Genomic DNA, 7871 nt, shown 5'->3' with positions numbered 1-7871 from the left:
CTCTCTCTCTCTCTCTCTCTCTCTCTCTCTCTCTCTCTCTCTCTCTCCCCCTCTCCCCCTCCCTCCCTCCCTCTCTCTCTCTATCTATCTATCTCTATCTCTATCTCTATCTCTGTTTCTATCTCTATCTCTATCTCTATCTCTCCTGTCCATTGGCTGGAAATAAGGAATTGGAGACGGTGTCATTGCAAGATGAAGCAGCTGGCCCCTGAGTCTCCCTGACCCACATCAGCCTGTAACCTGAGCAAGAAATAAACCTGTGTTGGATTAGTCACTGAGATTTTCAGTTTGCCTGTTCTAACAGATTCCATTGATAACCATGACTAAAATGGAAATCTAAAGTGGGGTACTGGCTGAAACAGGAATATCAACTAAGCGTCACTGCCTTACCAGTGATGTTTAGCAGGCTGAATGGCTGGAGATCCACGTGATGCAGGAGCAAAGCACCTGGTAAAGTTCTCAGACACTATCACTTAAAAGGCAGACCCTCCTGCCTTCTGAACCTGTCCCCCCTAAGGGAAGATACTGGAAAATAGAACTTTGGTAGTGGGTTGGTTGCTAGGAGCTGTGTTTGGCAAGATGTTAAGTTGAAGGAAGAATTGAGCACTTTGCAAGTAGAAATGAAAGGGAATAAAGAGAATATAGAAATCCGGGACTTTGTAGGTTTGGAAAAGCCATCTCTTTCTAGGGCCCAAACTGCAAGAGATGGGATTTTTAAAGGTTTTGCCTGAGTGGCCCAGTAAAACTTTTAAGGTGAATAAAGGGCCCTAGGACACAGATCTCTGTGATGGTCATGAGAATGTGCTCCATGGACATCCCACAACAGGCAGCATAAGTGACTGTGCACTCCAGCTCCTATGCCCTTGTGTTTGCCCAAGGCCATGCTTCCAGAGGAGGCTCCCAGCCTTTGACTGAGCGTGGCAGGCTGGTTCCTGGGAGACATGGGACTCCACTGATGGGCAACTCCCCGGAGGCCTTGACAAACCTTCCCTGGACTGCGTGGCTGCCTGGAACACCTCCAGCCAACCTGCCGTCCCCCTCTCCTTCACTCAAGGTCACGCCTGCACTGCCGTGCCACGGCTCTCCCAGCCTGCTCCTTTTTCTCTCACAGGCATTTCCTGAACAACAGCCTTGTGTGATTTTCTCCCAACCCTGTCTCTGCCCCTCACAAGCACACTCAGACTGCAATCTCTCACACTTATTTTTCAAAGAGCCTAACGTAGATGACCTTCAGTCGAAAGGTAGAGGCATCAGGGCGAAGAGGCAAAGAAAAACAGGCAATGTGTGAAATATGTCCAGAGAAGAATCTTCGATGTTGCTCCCGGCACATGGAAGCAAACAGATCAGAAGCCTCCCAAGTCTCTGAGTCTGGACTAAAAAAGCCTCTGATTGTTCAAGACTTAAACAACCATTGGGCACCCAGCCTCGATGACCAGGGGGCAGGTTTCAAAGGCTATACTGGTCCAAGGAGGATGCGACCCTCAACGCTCACTCTGGATGTGGCCAAGGGGAATAATGAACAAGAGGAGCCTCCAGGGCACAGACAGCATCCATTCAAGGCCATCCCCTCACTGCCAGGGCAGGGGGACCTCGCAGAGCCTGACCTGGAGGATTTCAGGATGCTATAGACCAGTGATTGAGTGGGGCTCACACTCCCCCCTTTTCCATAGTGGATATTCTGACCCTGCTCCCCCACTGTACATCATGTCTTAAAGGTGGGCCGTGTTAGGATGACATGTCTTTTTAGCCATATCAGGACCTTAGAGTGCCTAACGCAGAACACGTGTAGACTGTGAACTTCGGGTTGACGCAGTGACCGGGTGAGACTTGCGGGCATCCCCTTAAGGAGGTGGTGAGTGTATTTACGCAGAGAAGAACAAAACAAGTGAGTAACAAGAATGACAGTTTGTGACAGTGACCACGCTATGTCCAGCACCCCAGCTCCACTCCCTGAGTCCACCAGATGACCACTTTTCTCAGGTTCCCTTCAATTCCATGGGGCCATGTGACTGAATTCTAGTCTGTGGAGCATCAGGGGAAGTGATTTGTGCCACTTTCAGGCTGAGGCTGGTTGCAATCTGAGTGCCTTTTCCACATTCTCTCTCCCATCCCTTCAGTGGGAAATAAACGACTCGAAGACGGTGGAGCAAAAAGCAGCCTGATCCATGAGTCAGTGTTCGAAAGCAAGCCAGGCAGACAGCTACCTAATCCACATCAAACTGTGACCTAATCAGAAATAAACCTTCATCATGTTAACCCACTGGAATTCCAGCGTTTACCTATTGCAGGAGGCAGCATTAATTCCCCCGGCATTGGTATATTTTTAGTATGTTAAAGCAATATAGTAATAGAGGAATATAAGTTTAATTATGACTGATAGAAACAGGGAAGCAACCACTACTAGAACTGTAGAACTTCCAAATTAATAGTGGGCAAAAGTAAATAGAGGCTTACCAATCCTGCAAAAATACTTAAAGGAAAAAGAGAAAACAACAGAAAATGTGTAGTTATTATAGCAGGCACCGTCAGTTACTTCCTCATCACCCACTCCAGCCACCTTCCTGCCTTACTAAAAACCCCAGTTTGTTTTGGGGAGTAACAGAGATCCCTTGGTTTCAGGAGAGGCAGGTTTCTACCCCAGCCTCAAAGGACAAATAAAATTAGTCTAAACCCATCATGTAAATTTATTCTCCTTGGCAAGTAATCGATCTAGGAGTGACCAGACATCCCCGTTCTTGACAAAGGAGATGCAGGCAGAAGTCCCAATGACAGGGACTCATTCTCGAAACAAAAGGTGAAGACTTCTTAAGGTTGCAGACAAATACTGTTTGATTCCACTCATACAAGGTACCTAGAATAGTCAAATTCGTAGAGTCAGAAAGTACATTGGTAGATGCCAGGGGCCGGGGAAGGGGGAGGTAGGAGGAGTGGGGAGTTAGTGTTTAAAGGGGACAGAGTTTCAGTTTAGGAAGGTGAAAAATTCAGGAGATGGATGATGGTGAGAGTTGCATAACAATGTGAATGTACTTAGTGCCACCGAACTGTACAGTTAAATATGGTTAAAATAGTATGTTTTATATTATGTGACTTTTACCACAATAAAAGAAACATTAAAAAAAAAAAAAAAGGTGAACACTTCTTAGGGGAAGCCCCTTCACTCTTTACTCGTTTACCTCACCTCCTTCCTCCTGCTTCGAAGGAAGAAGTGATGCCAGGAGCTGCTGGAGGACTTTTGCAGCCATAAGGAAGAAAGCCACATACTAAGGATGAGTAAGCAGAAGGACTGAAGGAGATGGGGCCTCGATGATCTTGCTGAGCAGCTAAACTAATCTATCCATTGCAGTACACCTCTGGAATTCTTATCATTTGAGAAAAATAAGGAACTCCAAGGAATAAAGTTCTGTAATTATTAAATGAAATGTGGTAATATAAATAAATATGAAAGATTTAATTAGGCAACTATTAATCGTGCATTCTGTTACTTACAGCCAAGCACATCCCTAACTGATACAGATAACAAATGAAAAATAGCACAGAATCCCTAAACCCTAAGTATATTCATTAACACAAAAATGGGAACAGAATTAATTTCCCTATTAAAGATCTGAGACTGTCAGGTGTTAATAAAAAGTAAAAGACAAACACTGCTTTAGTAAAGACCCTAGATGTTCTCCTTACTGGCTGCAAATAATAATAAATCCTTCCTTGGCGGTGGTGGGATGAATTGGGAGATTGGGATTGACATATATACACTAATAAGTATAAAATAAATAACTGATAAGAACCTGCTGTATAAAAAAAAAAAATTCAAAAAACAAAAAGAAAGGAAAAAAGTAAAACCCCACTATTTAATGTCATTAATTAAGTCATCACTTTTTCACCCTACTTCTAACAAGGCATATTTCATTATAGCTTCAGTGTCAATTTTCTCTTCTTTTACTAAATTAAAATTCCACTAGAATGGTCACTAAATTAAATCTCTACTGGTGAACATTCTAACCCTATAATTCTGGGCATAAGGGTGTTTCACATGAGAGCTGTCCTTAGAAAATGCTGCCAGTTTTATATATATATATATATATATATATATTTTTTTTTTTTTTTTTTTTTTTTTGCCTTACGCGGGCCTCTCACTGTTGTGGCCTCTCCCGTTGCGGAGCACAGGCTCCGGAAGCGCAGGCTCAGCGACCATGGCTCACGGACCTAGCCACTCTGATCTTCCCGGACCGGGGCACGAACCCGTGTCCCCTTCATCGGCACGCAGACTCTCAACCACTGTGCCACCAGGGAAGCCCCGCCAGTTATATTTTTGAATTTAGGTTTGATAAGTATTCCCAAGTTTTCCCCATCATGGAAAAACAATAATAATAATAATAAATCCTTCCTTCTCCTGATGGAGAAAAAAAAGTAAAATCCAATTCTGTACTATTTAAATAAAACACACATGTAAAAAAGAAAAAGTTTAAAAATAAAGAGCTAGTTAACAATAGACCATACAAAGGCAAGCAAAAAGAAAGCAGAAGTGGCAATGTCAGACAAAGTAAATTCAAGGACAAGTGTGTTAGACAAGACAAAAAAGAATATTACGTAATTATAAAAGATGCAACCCACAAAGAAGACATAACAGTCATAAAACTTTATACAACAAACAACATAGCTGACAACTGCATAAAACAAAAACTCCTAACAACACAATGAGAATTTCAAAATGCATATATACTCATGGTGGAGAGTTTCGCTATATTTATTTACGAGGCTGGTAGACCAAATAGATTTTTAAAATTAATAATATAGAGGATTTGAATAATATAGTCAACAAATTTTACTTAAGAACTACAGAACTTTACTCCTTAAACATTGACAATATACTTTTCTTCTTCTGATCTTGCAATTATGAGAAAATTTTATATACCGCATCCTCAAATAATAATACAAAACTTAGAAATCAATGGAGTAAAATAGCCATCAAGAAAATATCTCCTAGAGGGCTTCCGGGAAGATGGCGGAAGAGTAAGACGCGGAGATCACCTTCCTCCCCACAGATACACCAGAAATACATCTACACGTGGAACAACTCCTACAGAACACCTACTGAACGCTGGCAGAAGACCTCAGACCTCCCAAAAGGCAAGAAACCCCCCACGTACCCGGGTAGGGCAAAAGAAAAAAGAATAAACAGAGACAAAAGGATAGGGACGGGTCCTGCACCAGTGGGAGGGAGCTGTGAAGGAGAAAAAGTTTCCACACTAGGAAGCCCCTTCGCGGGCGGAGACAGCGGGTGGCGGAGCGGGGGAGCTTCGGGGCCGCGGAAGAGAGCACAGCAACAGGGGTGCGGAGGGCAAAGCGGAGAGATTCCAGCACAGAGGATCAGGGCCGACCGGCACTCACCAGCCCGAGAGGCTTGTCTGCTCACCCGCCGGGGCGGGAGGGGCTGCGAGTTGAGGCTCGGGCTTCAGTCGGAGCGCCGGGAGAGGACTGGGGTTGGCGGCGTGAACACAGCCTGCAGGGGGTTAGTGCGCCACGGCTGGCCGGGAGGGAGTACGGGGAAAAGTCCAGACCTGCCGCAGAGGCAAGAGACCTTTTGTTCCCTCTTTGTTTCCTGGTGCGCGAGGAGAGGGGTTTAAGAGCGCTGCTTAAAGGAGCTCCAGAGACAGGCGCGAGCCGCGGCTAAAACCGCAGACCCCAGAGACGGGCATGAGACGCTAAGGCTGCTGCTGCCGCCACCAAGAAGCCTGTGTGTGAGCACAGGTTACTATCCACACCCCCTTCCAGGGAGCCTGTGCCGCCCGCCACTGTCAGGGTCCCGGGATCCAGGGCCAACTTGGGAGAACGGGAGAACGCACGGCGCGCCTCAGGCTGGTGCGACGTCACGCCGGCCACTGCCTCCGCAGGCTTGCCCCGCCCTCCGTGTCCCTCCCCCCCCCCACCCCCGGCCCGAGTGAGCCAGAGCCCCCGAATCAGCGGCTCCTTTAACCCCGTCCTGTCTGAGCGAAGAACCGACGCCCTCCGGCGACCTACATGCAGAGGCGGGGCCAAATCCAAAGCTGAGCCCCTGGGAGCTGTGAGAACAAAGAAGAGAAAGGGAAATCTCTCCCAGCAGCCTCAGAAGCTGCGGATTAAAGCTCCACAATCAACCTGATGTATACTGCATCTGTGGAATACATGGTAGACAACGAATCATCCCAAATTGAGGAGGTGGACTTTGAGAGCAAGATTTATGATTTTTTCCCCTTTTCCTCTTTTTGTGAGTGTGTATGTGTATGCTTCTCTGTGAGATTTTGTCTGTATAGCTTTGCTTCCACCATTTGTCCTAGGGTTCTATCTGTCCGGTTTTTTTTTTCCTTAATAATTATTTTTTTATTTTAATAACTTTATTATATTTTATCTTACTTTATTTTACTTTATCTTTTCTTTCTTTTTTTCCTTCCTTCCCTCCTTCCTTCCTTCCTTCCTCCCTCCCTCCCTCCCTCCCTTCTTTCTTTCTACTTCTACTAATTCTTTCTTTCTACTTTTTCTCCCTTTTATTCTGAGCCGTGTGGATGAAAGGCTCTTGGTGCTGCAGCCAGGAGTCAGTGCTGTGTCTCTGAGGTGGGAGAGCCAACTTCAGGACACTGGTCCACAAGAGACCTCCCAGCTCCACATAATATCAAATGGCGAAAATCTCCCAGAGATCTCCATCTCAACACCAGCACCCAGCTTCACTCAATGACCAGCAAGCTACAGTACTGGACATCCTATGCCAAGCAACTAGCAAGACAGGAACACAACACCACCCATTAACAGAGAGGCTGCCTAAAATCATAATAAGTCCACAGACACCCCAAAACACACCACCAGACGTGGACCTGCCCACCAGAAAGACAAGATCCAGCCTCATCCACCAGAACACAGGCACTAGTCCCCTCCACCAGGAAGCCTACAAAACCCACTGAACCAACCTTAGCCACTGGGAACAGACACCAAAAACAATGGGAACTACGAACCTGCAGACTGCAAAAAGGAGACTCCAAACACAGTAAGATAAGCAAAATGAGAAGACAGAAAAACACACAGCAGATGAAGGAGCAAGATAAAAACCCACCAGACCTAACAATTGAAGAGGAAATAGGCAGTCTACCTGAAAAAGAATTCAGAATAATGATAGTAAAGATGATCCAAAATCTTGGAAATAGAATGGACAAAATGCAAGAAACATTTAACAAGGACCTAGAAGAACTAAAGATGAAACAAACAACGATGAACAGCACAATAAATGAGATTAAAAATACTCTAGATGGGATCAATAGCAGAATAACTGAGGCAGAAGAACGGATAAGTGACCTGGAAGATAAAATAGTGGAAATAACTACTGCAGAGAAGAAAAAAGAATGAAAAGAACTGAGGACAGTCTCAGAGACCTCTGGGACAACATTAAACATACCAACATTCGAATTATAGGGGTTCCAGAAGAAGAAGAGAAAAAGAAAGGGACTGAGAAAATATTTGAAGAGATTATAGTTGAAAACTTCCCTAATATGGGAAAGGAAATAGTTAATCAAGTCCAGGAAGCACAGAGAGTCCCATACAGGATAAATCCAAGGAGAAATACACCAAGACACATATTAATCAAACTGTCAAAAATTAAATACAAAGAAAACATATTAAAAGCAGCAAGGGAAAAACAACAAATAACACACAAGGGAATCCCCATAAGGTTAACAGCTGATCTTTCAGCAGAAACTCTGCAAGCCAGAAGGCACTGGCAGGACATATTTAAAGTGATGAAGGAGAAAAATCTGCAACCAAGATTACTCTACCCAGCAAGGTTCTCATTCAGATTTGATGGAGAAATTAAAACCTTTACAGACAAGCAAAAGCTGAGAGAGTTCAGC

General features: G+C 44.7%; 1 protein-coding gene across 5 annotated transcripts in view; it reads right to left on the bottom strand.

Moving 5' to 3' along the window:
- Positions 1-7871, bottom strand: part of SH2D4B (SH2 domain containing 4B) — an 89594-nt gene that overhangs the window by 59393 nt on the left and 22330 nt on the right. The gene's annotated exons all lie outside the window — the stretch shown is intronic.

Source organism: Monodon monoceros, unplaced genomic scaffold (genome assembly GCF_005190385.1).
Source record: "Monodon monoceros isolate NGI ecotype Baffin Bay Population unplaced genomic scaffold, NGI_Narwhal_1 Super_Scaffold_4, whole genome shotgun sequence".
Taxonomy (NCBI): Eukaryota; Metazoa; Chordata; class Mammalia; order Artiodactyla; family Monodontidae; genus Monodon; species Monodon monoceros.
The sequence above is the reverse complement of the archived record's forward strand: the minus strand, read 5'-3'. Positions and strand labels throughout refer to the sequence as shown.